This window comes from Pleurodeles waltl, chromosome 4_2, assembly GCF_031143425.1.
Source record: "Pleurodeles waltl isolate 20211129_DDA chromosome 4_2, aPleWal1.hap1.20221129, whole genome shotgun sequence".
Taxonomy (NCBI): Eukaryota; Metazoa; Chordata; class Amphibia; order Caudata; family Salamandridae; genus Pleurodeles; species Pleurodeles waltl.
Window position 1 is genome coordinate 73,481,940 of NC_090443.1, and position 13,200 is coordinate 73,495,139.

A 13,200-nucleotide genomic window follows, 5' to 3' on the forward strand; every position below is an offset into this window, starting at 1 on the left:
GCTATTCCTGTATCAACTGAGTACCCTTGGTTGATCAATGTGAGTAAAGTGGATGTGGACATGTGAACCAACATGTGGATGGTCCCACCCTGTCACTAAAGACGTGTGATGAGACAGTCAACAGGGCAACCTTGGTGTGCTGAGTGAGATAATGTCTCAGGTGTCATGTTCCGGCAGGTGTCATTACAACATTTGTACACAGGTTGGCCTCTGCACTTCCCACTGCATCTGGGAACATCATAGCCTCTGTGCTGATTATTCTCGCAGCTATTCACCACACACGGCCCATCACTATGTTGTGCGCACTGTGATTCTGTGTGTGAACTGTCATGGTCCTGACATTTGTGTATTATTCATGGACATTATCAGAGGTTGCTGGTTGTGCTGAAAGCCCCGTACCCAATCCCTGCCTACGGCGCTGGGACACTGTCACACTTTGTCATTCATGTATAAATACAACCCAGACAAGGATGGGCCATGAATTTTGCTTTTCCAAGAGGATGTAACTCAAATGGTACAGTTAAAAGGCAGATGATGCTATACAATGTATTTGTGTATGCATTGAAGAAGCCCATGCCCAATACCCCCTGATGAATGAGAGGTTTGCTAACGCAAGTGTGGTACATATGTAGACACAGGGATACTTTAGTGTGACGCACAGACAGTTGCCAGTCAGGCTGACAGAATGCAAGGTGATTCAGGATCCAGCTACTTGACAAGTTACATAATCAGTGGTCTGACTAAGACTGTTTGGAGGACAAACTAGACAGTTGGCATGTAAAATTGTGTATGTCCTGTGTTTTTGAAGGTGACAAATGAACCCAGTGGCTGTGTTACACGGCTTAATTAGTATCAATGCATAACGGTGTATTTGACATAATGACAACTCCTATGATGTTCCAGGCATCAGCAGGGGCAGTGCTTTTTGAAAAGGGTGGTGTGCATGGAGGTGATCACAGGTGTGGGCTGCATCTGTTTCTCACCAGTCCTGTAGGTGAGACTTGCATTCTAAGGGCCAACAGACATTTTCCCAGGGGAAGCAACCTACATGTGCTAACAGGGCTTTGAAACTAGAAGACAGTGTATAAATTGACCTGACGTCCTTGCAGTCAGATGTTCTATGACAATGGCATACCATAGGAAAGGGTGTAGCACACTGGTTTGCTAATGTTGGTCTGAGTTTGTAGAGGAGGGAATATCAGGGTACACATCTTAGTATTCCAGGGACCTCTTCCGACAGGTGGGTTGTGACCAGGTGCATGGGTGTGTCAGGAGTTAGGAAATGGGCTGACATGTACAAGGAATGTCATGTGTGCAATGCTGCTCATATGTGTGGTACTTGTGCTGTCTCTGTTCTGCTTCTATGGGACTCTGGTCACAGATATTCCTTGCAAATATTGGATGCAGTTGGACTTACTGCTGTCAAGGGTCTGGGCAGGCATTCCTGTTACTGATGCCAAAGCACATTGACTGCCTCATGTGTGAGGCTTGTTTTCCCCTTATTGAGTGATGGTGTCTTAGTTGTGTGCCATATGCTGCGTTGGACCTTGATTTCAACATGTATGTGTGAAATAGTTGTGGTCCTCTGCTATTGGCCTTCAAAGGAGAAACGTACATGATATATGTCATTAAGAGTGTGTGTGTATGTGCCATTGTATGTTAGGCATCACATTAGCTCTGGGATGTTCTGTGTCCTACTCAGTATCTCAGCAATGCTCCATGAGGCAACACTCCTATTCTGATAAGTAGAGATGAAGGTGTGCAAAAAGGAATAGCCAGACCATGATATGGTGATTATTATAGGTGTTTATTTAAATTCGTTAACTAAAGTGGTGAAGGTGATCATATTCAAAAGAAATTGTTGACGATCTGTTGCCGCCTGCGTATACCAGCGGCCGTGTTCTGTAGTTCCCCCTCCTGTTGCAGGCCAGCATCCTCCTCTTCCTCCTCTTCAGGCATGAGTGGCTCTGGTTCCAGGAGGGGAATGTTTCTTTTGATGCAAATGTTGTGCAATATTGCACATGTTAGGATGATCCTACAGACCATCTCCGGGGAATATAGGAGGCTACCACCAGTGATGTCGAGGCATCGGAACCTTGACTTGAGGATGCCGAAGGTCCTCTCGACAATGCTGCGTGTCCTCCTGTGGGCGTCGTAGGCACGCTCTGCAGCAGTACTTGGGTTGCCAAATGGTGTCATAATCCATGGCTGGATGCCATATTCCTGATCAGCTGAAAGAGAAAATGATTGGGATCATGTTGATGTAGCTGGCACTATTGAAAAGACCTTTCATGGCAGTAGTTGTCTTGTGTTGTCTGTGACTCTTTTGTGTAATAATGTGGCATCCTATGCTTGTAGGATGTACCATCTGCATTGTGTTGTTTCCTTGGCTGAACGAGTGTTTGTCTGCTAACCGTTTGTCAGCAGTATGTTTTGGGATTTGCAGTACAGTGTGCCCTCCTTAGCATTGTGACTTGTGATACAGGTGTCCATGTGTCTTCACTAGGGGTGAGATGATAGTTCCATGCACAGTTAAAATTGACAGTGTTGTTAACACGTTCATATCAATGTACCCTGGACATCCCATACCTTTAGACTTAGGTAATGGATTAATGTAAAGGTCATTGGGACACTTACATTTTGCAAGGTGACATTTGGGCAACCCACTCCACACGTTGTGATCTTTGACGTCTTAACATTAGGCTGTCCAGTAATTTCCGATGTGTGACAGGTTCAATGGTGAGCTAAGAAACATGGCTAGCGATGTCATGACCTCAGTATGTTCCTGTTCACATGTTGCTGTTGTGGTGTATGTGTTGTGTGTCCTAGAGGGGTTGCTGTGCAGTGTGTATATAAGTAGGTTTTTGTACTTACCAACAAGTAGTCCATTGCCATACCGTCCATCCTGGAAGTGTTCATTGATGGTGCAGTGACGGAAGATGTATGAGTCATGTACACTCCCAGGATATTTAGCCACGATGTTGGTGATCAATCCCAGGTGATCGACTATGGCCTGCACGTTGATGGAATGTGCGTTCTTCCTGTTGCGTTAGAGGTGTTCAGTTGCAGCAGGTGGCACAAGGCGTACATATGTGCAGTCGATTGCACCAAGGACGTGTGGGAAGCCACTGATGAGGTAGAACCCCTGTTTTGTTTCCTGCTGCTTCTGCAGGGTGTTAGGGAAGCAGATGTGGCGGGTGTCAGTCGAATGATGGCATCCAGTACTTTGGGCAAAAAGGCAGAGAATGATGGTTGTGATATTCCGCCAACCAGGGCACCAGTTGTTTGGAAAGAGCAACTTGCCAGCATATGAAGTACGGCAAGCAGCTTGGTTTCTGTTGGGATGGTGCGGAGTGTCACCAAAGTGGGGGCCAACTGCAGTTCAATGTTGCGCAGCAGCTGCTGAATGGCCTGCCAGTTCAACCGGTACCTCTGGATGATGTCGTGTTCCCTGAGGCCCTGAAGGGTGGTTCGGGGGTGGAATATCCTCTCCTGCATTCTGCGCTGCCTTTGGGGTCCCTGCTGGTGTTGTTGTCGCTGCTGTTGTTGCTGCTGGGCTCTGCGTCTGCATGCATGCTGGATTAGAATCAACTCCATGGCTCCCTGTTGCTGCTCTGCTGTTTGTTCTGTGTGTTCTGATTAAATACAGGTGTGTTTGCCCCATTTTAACACCTGCCCAGGCGTTAATGTTTTACGCAAATCGGGCTGTGCGTCATTTTCTGGCTCCGCCTCTCGGACGTGCGTCATTTTTGACCGAAAGCATAAATACGACGCACGGCCATTTAAGCCATTTTTTGGATGGAAACGCCTACCTTGCATATAATTAACGCAAGGCGGGTTGCTGCATCCAAAAAATGACGCACATGGCGGAATTTTGTCGTCCGCAGGCTTGGGTGTCAAAGTTTAAATACGGGGCAACGTTTGCGCTGATTGTGAGTCAAAATGTTTGACGCACAATCGGCACAGACGGAGTATAAATATGCCCCTTAGTTTCCCACAATACTAAAACAACGCCCCAATGCTTCTGGTCCTGTTGTTTGTGGGGATGCCTTCCGTGGCCACTTTTTACCCAGCTGCTGTGCATACAGATTGGCCAGTTCAAAGGTCGCCAGCCAATCCGTGCTCACCATTTTCACAGGCTTTTGCCCTCCCTGGGCTTCCAGCCAGCCCAAGGGAGATGTTATGTGCAGGCCCCCATCTGGTCTGCCTTGTGGACTAGCCCACCCTTGAACTTCACCAAAGCTACTTTCCTGCAACTCATGCCGCTGATGTTTGGAATGCACTGTACTTCACAATCAGGCTGGGAGTGGGGAAGGTAGGTCATAGCATTCCCTGCTGCCTACCAGATGGGAGAATTACTCACTGACCTAACATTGCCACCACCACCTCACCAATGGCCTCGTAGCCTGCTGAGTCTCGGATAACTCCAATAGGGTTGGACTGCGTGAGGCACTGAATGTGCCTCCTTTAGGATTTCGATGATGCCCACGATAGGTACACCCACCCACTGTGTTCCAATCTGGCTGGGCAACGGTACAGGAAGGATGAAAAGAGCATTGCCTCATCACCAGGCCTCAAACCTGCATTCTACTGCTCAATCAGCCCGGGTTATCTTTCCTGGGTCCCAGTCTTCTGTATCTGTTTTTATTTTTACCTCGCACAGGCACGCGAGCCGGTCACGCCATTCCCCCATCTCAGTGTAGTCTGTTCCCAACCCAGGCTGGTACTTTACCCGCAGGTCCACTACCAGGTCCATTGCACTGTTCAAGTCCAAAATCAAAGGCATAGCTGGAGCAGGTCCTGTGGATGAGGTACTGCAGCTTTTTCATGGCACTTCTGCTGGCTCCCCAGCCCCAGATGCACTTCCAAGGTGCCGTTAGCCTCTCTAGTCTGTGGTCTGTCTTGTGTCTCCAGGCTGCATCACATCAGCAGCCCTGCCTCTAAACTCATCCTCCCTTCACCTCCAGTGGTGTTTTTTTTAATCATTGGGTTGCCAACCACCTCTTACCCCCACCTCTTACCCCCACCCCACCCCAAGCAACACTTTTTAAAACATTTGGGGTGGTTTGTATTGGATGATGGTTGGATATAGCAGGGATTGGGGGGCTCAGTCGCCGCTGCCTTAGTTTAAAGCAGCCATCAAGGCTGCCAGCAAGCCATGTCCATCCGATTTTATATCTATCTTCACAGGCTCAATTGCTTTTATCAACCCAATGTCCTTACCTATAAAATCCCAAACTTCCTCCTTCACTGTGCATTTCAAATCAGTAGGTGTAAGTCTTCTTTTGTCAAAACAGGGAATAAACAGTCTTCTGACTCCGCATCCTCATCGTGGGTCTGAATTTCTACTCCGTCAGGGGCACAGAATATTGTGCAATTCATCTTGCAGTAAAGGTTCCTTACAAGTAAATTAACAATACTCATGTCACAGATTATGTGCTTTTATCAACCCATTGTCCTTGCCTGTAAAATTCCAAACTTCCTCCTTCACTGTGCATTTCAAATCTGTAGGTAAATCTTTTTTTGTCAAGACAGGGAATAAATATTCTTCTGACTCAGCATCCTCATCATAGGTCGGAATTTCTACTCCATCAGGCGTAAGGAATATTGTGCAATTCAACTTGCAGTAAAGATCCCTTACAAGTAAATTAACAGGACTCATATCACAGATTATGAACTCATTGGTATCTTAGGTGGTCTAATTTTACGGGGCTAGTTGCTGAAACTTGTTTTGTGATCTGATGGTTAGAAATGCCTACAATTTGCATTTGGGGGTAGGTTTAGACCCTCTGTCAGATGAACCATGGAACGTGTGGTACCAGTGCCAATCAAAAATGATACTGGGTGGCTATTCACCTCACCCTCTACATATGGACCAATCTGGTCTACCTCTAAGATTGCACCAAGCATGCAATCCTCCTCCCAGCTCAGGCACAGTCTTTATGATTTATTATGGTCAAATGCAATGGGACTTTTAGTAGCTTTGAAAAATTGGGTACATATGTCATCAGTCATCGAAGGGTTTTGCTGAAACGTGGGATTTTGTTGAAAATTAAATCCCTTCTTTCACATGTTTTGATATACCATTGGGGTTTGTGGCAATTTTGCTTGAGTTGGTCACTGGTTCTGCATGGTCTGCACAGAGGTCATTGGGCTGGGGCCACGAACTGCACTGCCCCACTCTGAAACCTTACATTCATGTTCTGAGAATAAGACCGAGCATCATTTTGGGCTCTGTTAGGATTCAGTCTACTTTCTTGCTTCCAGGGCTTAACATTATTGTAGATATAGCATGCAGTGTTTTTTTTCAGAGAGCTAATGCTGGCATTCACATTCAACAAAACCTCTTGTCTTCCTGAGGAACAATATTCACTGTAGACGCATACTGAACACCACCTTGAACAACAACTCCTTGACCCCATGTGCATATTCGAAACAGAATCCAAACCCAAATCCATTATGCAAGAATGCCTCTGCTCACTTTTCTGAGCTAACATTGTCTGTGCCTCATACCCCTCCTTAATCTTCTTTTTGGCTTCCTAAGTGTCACTGCAGCACTTCACAATCTTCAGGATCTAGTCTACCAACCCATTCCATTCTGTTGTATCTGACAGCTAAGCTCTGGGGGCAAACTAAGCACAATTGCCATAACAAAATCACAAGACGTTAACTGACTGGATCTTCTATTCTGCAGTTTTGAATGTAAATCTACATCAACTGCTCATAATAAGCATGCACTGATTTTGTTTAGTTCATGGATTCCCCTCATAGTTTTGGACCAATTCATCTCTTTCTGGGGACTTTTCAGTTTCAATTGCTCAGTCACCTCTTTATACTTTCTCATACCTTCTGTATATATGGACCACGTTTAGTCATTTTAAAAGGGCTCTTGTGTGGGCTAATTCACACTCTTTTGCACTCCATCTGTAAATCCCTTGGGATTACAGCCTCCAACAATGTATTCAGATCCTCCAGAAGCACTTTTGGAACTATCACAATTCTTTCTCCTTCGTAACATTTTTCTGGCTCCTCCCTCAGGTTAGGCAATTTCTTGGTAAATGAAAGAAGATCAAATCTGACTCCAAGGCACATAAATTTCAAGTACTCAAGCTTTCTTATTTTAAAGGTACCTTTCAAAGGCAATTGCTTGTTTTTGTCATCAGACGTGATTTTATTACATTCTTTAATCCATATCACTGTATGGAACCCTTTAAGTGCCATGGTTTAGGCAGGTGTTCCTTAGAGTGGCATTCTCTCTCCCTTACAAACGGGAGTGGTATTTTCTCTCCCTTACAAATAGGAAATTTACTAAACAAAGCTCCCATTTTCCCCACAGAATCTCGCACTACTCACTAATGTAATATAAACAACAACAATCAAGAAATCCATATGCAGCACGAAGTGATAACTAGCCAATCCTAAAGCAGCACCTGATGACTTGCAGATACTTTCAAAGGAGGCACCTTCCTTTTGGGCTCTTTAGCCCTGCCTAGACCCTATTTTGAAAAACATTCTATATAAATCATCAGACAAAATCTCCTTCTAAACATCCTCTCACGTCCCAATTCAAATGTTTTCGCCATGCTGCAGGTAAAATGGCCAGTGCACAATATGAAGGCTGACGAAGGGGGACAGTGAAGTAGAGATATGACTGATGTAGGAGTGCTCTTGGCTCTGCACGGTTCAGTCCTGCTTTCTCGGAGGTAAAATGGGAAGCTCCTGCTGCCTCCAGGAGGAACGAAAGTGCAGCACCACAAAGGCATGAGGAGAAGGGACCCCTGAGCCACTATGTGCCGCTGACCGAACACTCCTCACTGGCTGGGCACCACAAATGATAGTTGTTTTATAAATAAAGAAATTTAATCAGTGAAGAGTTTTTAGGAGAGGGGGTTGGTTTTATGGACTTGACTATACAAAATTAACCTTGGCCATAACTATATATATAATTAGGACTGGGACATCCATTTCCCAGAAACTACATATGTCAATGCTTAATTAAAAGCATTTTTGTTACCACTGGTAGATGAATAGAGTAGGCACTGCCATGATTGCAATGGGTGGCCTCAAAGTTGTGGGCAAGGCTTTACAGGAAGGGCCTGAACTACTGAGCTACCTTTTCTTTTATAAATGTATATGATGGTATCAATCCTTTCACACAGAATGTCATCTCCTGTAATCTAACTCAATCGATCTGTAATACAACAAATGTCTGTGAAACAAGTAATTGTATATAGAGAAGGGCCCCCCAAGAAAAAGAGAACATGGTGTGGATTTTGTAACAATCCTTATTTCCAAGGAGCAGGCATTGATACTTGGGGGCATATTTGTACTCTGTTTGCACCGAATTAGTGTCATTTTTTAAAACTCTAATTCGGTGCAAAACGAACTTCATATTTATACTTTGGTGCTAGACCCCTCTAGCGCCAAATTTATGGAGTTAAAGTAATTTTTTTAAAGTGGAGACCTACTTTGCCTTAATGAGATGCAAGGTAGGCGTTCCCGTGCAAAAAAATTACTCTATGGCCTTAACGCCATATTTAGGGGCATATTTATACTCTGCAGCATATTTATACTCTGTTTGCACCAAATTAGCAGCAATTTTTTTTCTCTCTAATTCGATGCAAATCTAACTCCATATTTATACTTTGGTGCTAGACCCGTCTAGCACAGAGGCCCTGATTTATACTTTTTTTGCGCCGCATTAACGTCATTTTTTGACGCATAAGTGGCGCAAACGTACAAAATATTGGCCCTTATTTATACTTTTTGCTGCAAAACTGCACTAACTCAGTTTTGCACCAAAAAGTTTAGCACCGGCTTGCACCATTTCTGTGCACCAGCCGGGCACCATATTTATGGAATGGTGCAAGCCGGTGCAAAGGGTAGGCTAGAGTAAAAAAAAAATGACTTTAGTCGGGTGGGGCTGGCAGTATAGAAGAAGAGTGTTTAGCACCAAAAAAAGACTTTAGGCAGGTTAGAGTAAAAAAAAAATGACTCTAACCAGATTAGCGTCATTTTACGGTGCTAAACCTACCATGCCCCCCAATGGCCAGCACAGAGGACAGGGGTCCCCTGGGCATGGCCATTGCACCCTGTGCCATGTATGGGGGCCCTGGCACTTTCAAAAATAAAAAGCAATCTTACCTGTAGTTACCTGGGATGGGGTCCCCTATCCTCCGCAGTCCCTCTGGTGTGGGTGGGGGTGCCCCTGGGGCCTGGGGAGGGCACCTGTCGGCTTATTCCATGGTGTTCCACCATTGAAATAGGCCCACAGGTCCCCTAACACCTGCCCTGACCCAGGCTTTAAAAAATGGGGCAAAGCAAGCTTTGCCCCATTTTTTGACCCCTCCTCCCTCCCTTGCACCATTTTTGCATGGGAGTATAAATATGGTGTTAAGGCCATAGAGTCATTTTTTGCACGGGAACGCCTACCTTGCATCTCATTAAGGCAAGGTAGGTTTCCACTTCCAAAAAATGACTTTAACTCCATAACTTTGGCGCTAAACGGGTCTAGCACCAAAGTATAAATATGGAGTTAGTTTTGCACTGAATTAGAGTAAAACAAAATTGACGCTAATTCAGTGCAAACAGAGTATAAATATGCCCCTTAGCGCCAAAAAATGATGCTAATCTGATTAGAGTCATTTATTTTGACTCAAACCTGCCTAACGTCATTTTTTTTAAGCTAGACTACCCTTTGCACCGGCTTGCACCATTCCATAAACATGGTGCCCAGCTGGTGCTAAAAAATGGTGCTAGCCGGTGCAAAACTGCGTTAGTGCAGTTTTGAACCAAAAAGTATAAATAAGGCCCTTGGTGTCCGTGTCTTAAAACTGCTTGTTAGTTTGGCCTGGAGTCCAAGAATATCTGCTATGTGATCCCCATATTATGCTTGATATTAGCCCGTCCTGACTTTATGAGCAGCACTTTCCATTCTGGGGCCTGTAGATTTACTTTTCCCTCTTAAGACAGAGGCTTCCAGCTCTAACATTGATTGGGATTTGGCTTAAAATGCAGATCTGCATATTTCCCACATCTAGCTTTAGAATAGACAAAAATGTTATTATATTTTAAATCAAAAGATGTAAGAGCAATTATGAACACTCCACACTGAATACAAGATGGCACCTGAAAAACATTCTTGGAGATGCAGAGTGATTCCATTGCTATGGATGTGCATCTAGTGGTGGACAAGAAGATGAAGATACTGGAGTTACATCTCGACATGTTGGGTAAAAAGAATATCTGAGTTTGAGAAGTGCAAATGTTGTTGGGACACTTGAACTTTGCATGTAGAATGGTGAGAGCAGGGCAGAATTCTTGCAGATGTATGGACCTTGCATTAGCCGGTTTGTTACTTCCTGATCTCAAGGTGGGTATGTGTGCAGAGAATGTGGACGGCTTTCTTGACCAGCTTCAGTGAAGTTTCATTGCAGAGACTGGGAAAAGAAGGCGAGGGGTCAGTACAGATATTCCAAGACACTCCTAGCAGTTGTAATTTTGGTCTGTACTGGTGAGGAATGTGTACAATAAGTTATGGCACACGTGAAGATCTCTTAACAATTTATAATAAAAAAGTAACAATTGTAATATCAAACCTCCCTTCCCAAGGCCATTCCTTGGGAATATTACATGTATATTGAATCTTAATTCACCTAGAACCCACAGTTTGTTCACAATATCTGATCCCAGTTTTCACAAATTCCTGTTATTTATCCCAATCTCCAATCCTCCGTTTAATCCACACACTGAATTCAAATCTTCATAAGTAGTCTTTATTGTGAAAAATCATCCAATCTGTCACGTTATTGTCCATATAGGTTACTGATTAGTCTTCCTGTGGATTGCGTAATCATTCCCATAGATCACAGATCAAATACATCACAGGTCAAAGGTCACAGATCTAATGAATCACAGGTCAACACGTGTTTCATCCAGGGTGTACCCCTTGACTTCCTCAGGACCTCCTACAATGACATTGCCTATCATTAGCAAATCAGTAACTCAATGATAATGTCAAAAGCAAATATAAATAAAATATTATTCATGGTGTCATACTCTATCTCAAATATTGGGAACCATGCAAGTGATCCTTATACACCATCGAACAATATCTCCTGAGTAATGTAATTAGTACCAACTTCAAAAATTATACCGTGGATAAAATCACACTATACACTTGTGACAAATTATCTTAATTTCCCTAGTATCTACATGCTTCTAAAATTGTGATTATTATAGCATCAGGGTGCCGGCCATTCCAGTGAGTCCCCCATAACCTAATTTACCCAAGTGCTCTGATCCATATAATATGTGTACAATAATGTGTGCAAGTAATTGATACCTCCAAAACTTCGAATTTCTCAATTTCCTTGTGATCTTCTCCACTTCGGTTTTGCCATCATATTTCCCATCCATACGAATATATATACTATGACCATGTGGATAAATCAGATAGTTATAAATCTATAACCACAAGTTTAAACCATTCCTGGTGAGGAATGTGGTGTGCTGAATAGAGGCCAGTATCTTGTAATTCCAAAAGAAGAAGCATTGCATTCCTGGATCTCCTTCCACTGGTGGTGGTGCTGGTGTTGTGGGGAATATTTTTTCCGCATCAACAAGGTAACTTTCAATGTAGAAAGCTTCGTAGTGGTTGACATTGTCAACAGACAAGCGGCCAGAGACATGCAAGTGCTGAGATTGTTAAGTATGTGTTTGAACTACAACATAGGTTTTAGAGCCAGCATGTTCCAGGAGTGTCCAATGACATTGTGGACGGGTTGTCTTGTTCACAGTGGAGGAGATTGCATGGGCTTACTCAGGGAGCAGAGCAGGGGAAAATGGAGATGACAGAGGATTTGTGACATCTAGATGAAGGATGCTTCAACTGACAGACGGTTCATTTGCACTATCTAATAGGAGAGTGTATATTTACAACATGGCTGGAATTTGTAGCGTCAGGAGCAACTAGAAGGTTGGCTGAAAAAGAGGGTAACATGAGGTGGCAGAAAGATGTGGTTAATTTCATTATGATGCATATTGAGAAGGCTTTGTCTCCAGTGGTGATTGCAAGGAAACTGGCAGAGATAACCATTTTTTGGAAGTTTTATTGGTATTATGAACCATTAGTGAGGGATTTAGGTTGAAGGATTACGGAAGGTTCGGCAAGAGAAAGGGGTGAGGAAAATTATACCACAGCCAGTATCAATGCCAGTTCTGCCAAGAACTGTCTCCAGAGGACGACTGGTTTGATTTAGGAAGTGGAGGTCAGACAGTATTAGGAGGTATGTGCGCTGCCCTGACTTGTCATTGATAAAACTCTGTATGTAACAAAGTTGTTGCTACATTTCAATGGCTGTTTCTAACTAGGTGGATAACAATATTGTGATTTTGATTTGCTGCCATTCTTTTGTAGACAGCCCTTAAAGTGGATTAGGGGACTTTTGGCAGACAGCTTGCCTTTGAAGATATTGTAGTTGAAATCCAGTGGTGAGTTTCTGTTCAGAAAGTTTGTAATGAGTGCCTCCAAGTCTCTTGCCCACTTCTCACATTGCTCCTTAGTCCTGAGCTCTTAATGAGCCCCTCCTCAATGTGTTTTAATCATGAAGTAGCCACAATGTAACAGTCCCCTCCTACGCTCTGGTGCATGTTCCAGTGACTTCTGTGCTGGGACCAAAGGACTGTGGCCTCGCGTCGGGCATAGTATATTTGGTGATGCGGGAATCTATCCTTTGGTGGAGGATCCGTTTGGCAGGAGTTGGAAGTCCAGCAAGATCCTGCAGAATCCTCCTCAGCATGCAGGTCTGATAGTCAACAGCAGGTAAGTAGCTCCCAGACTGCTTGGGCTTGATGGTGCACACATGGGGTCGCAGACAGCAGCCCTGGAGCAACGGGCCCCCACTCTTTGCATAAAGGGGAGTCCCCACGAGTTCACTTGGTTTCTTGGGTGATGGCCCTGATAATGCATGTGGATGGTGGGTCTGGTTGTTCAACTACAATGACCCCTAATCGATGCTAACAGGTGACGGCCCCAACAATGTCCTCGTGCGAGGGCCTGCAACACACAGGCAAATGGCCCTCTGTGCTCTGCAGCGGTCCCACAACATAGTTGGTCCCGATGTACCTTCAACCTCACACATCACTCGTCAGGATCCTCGTTCCAGGATCCCAGCTGGGCCGCACTCCCTCCAGGCTCTC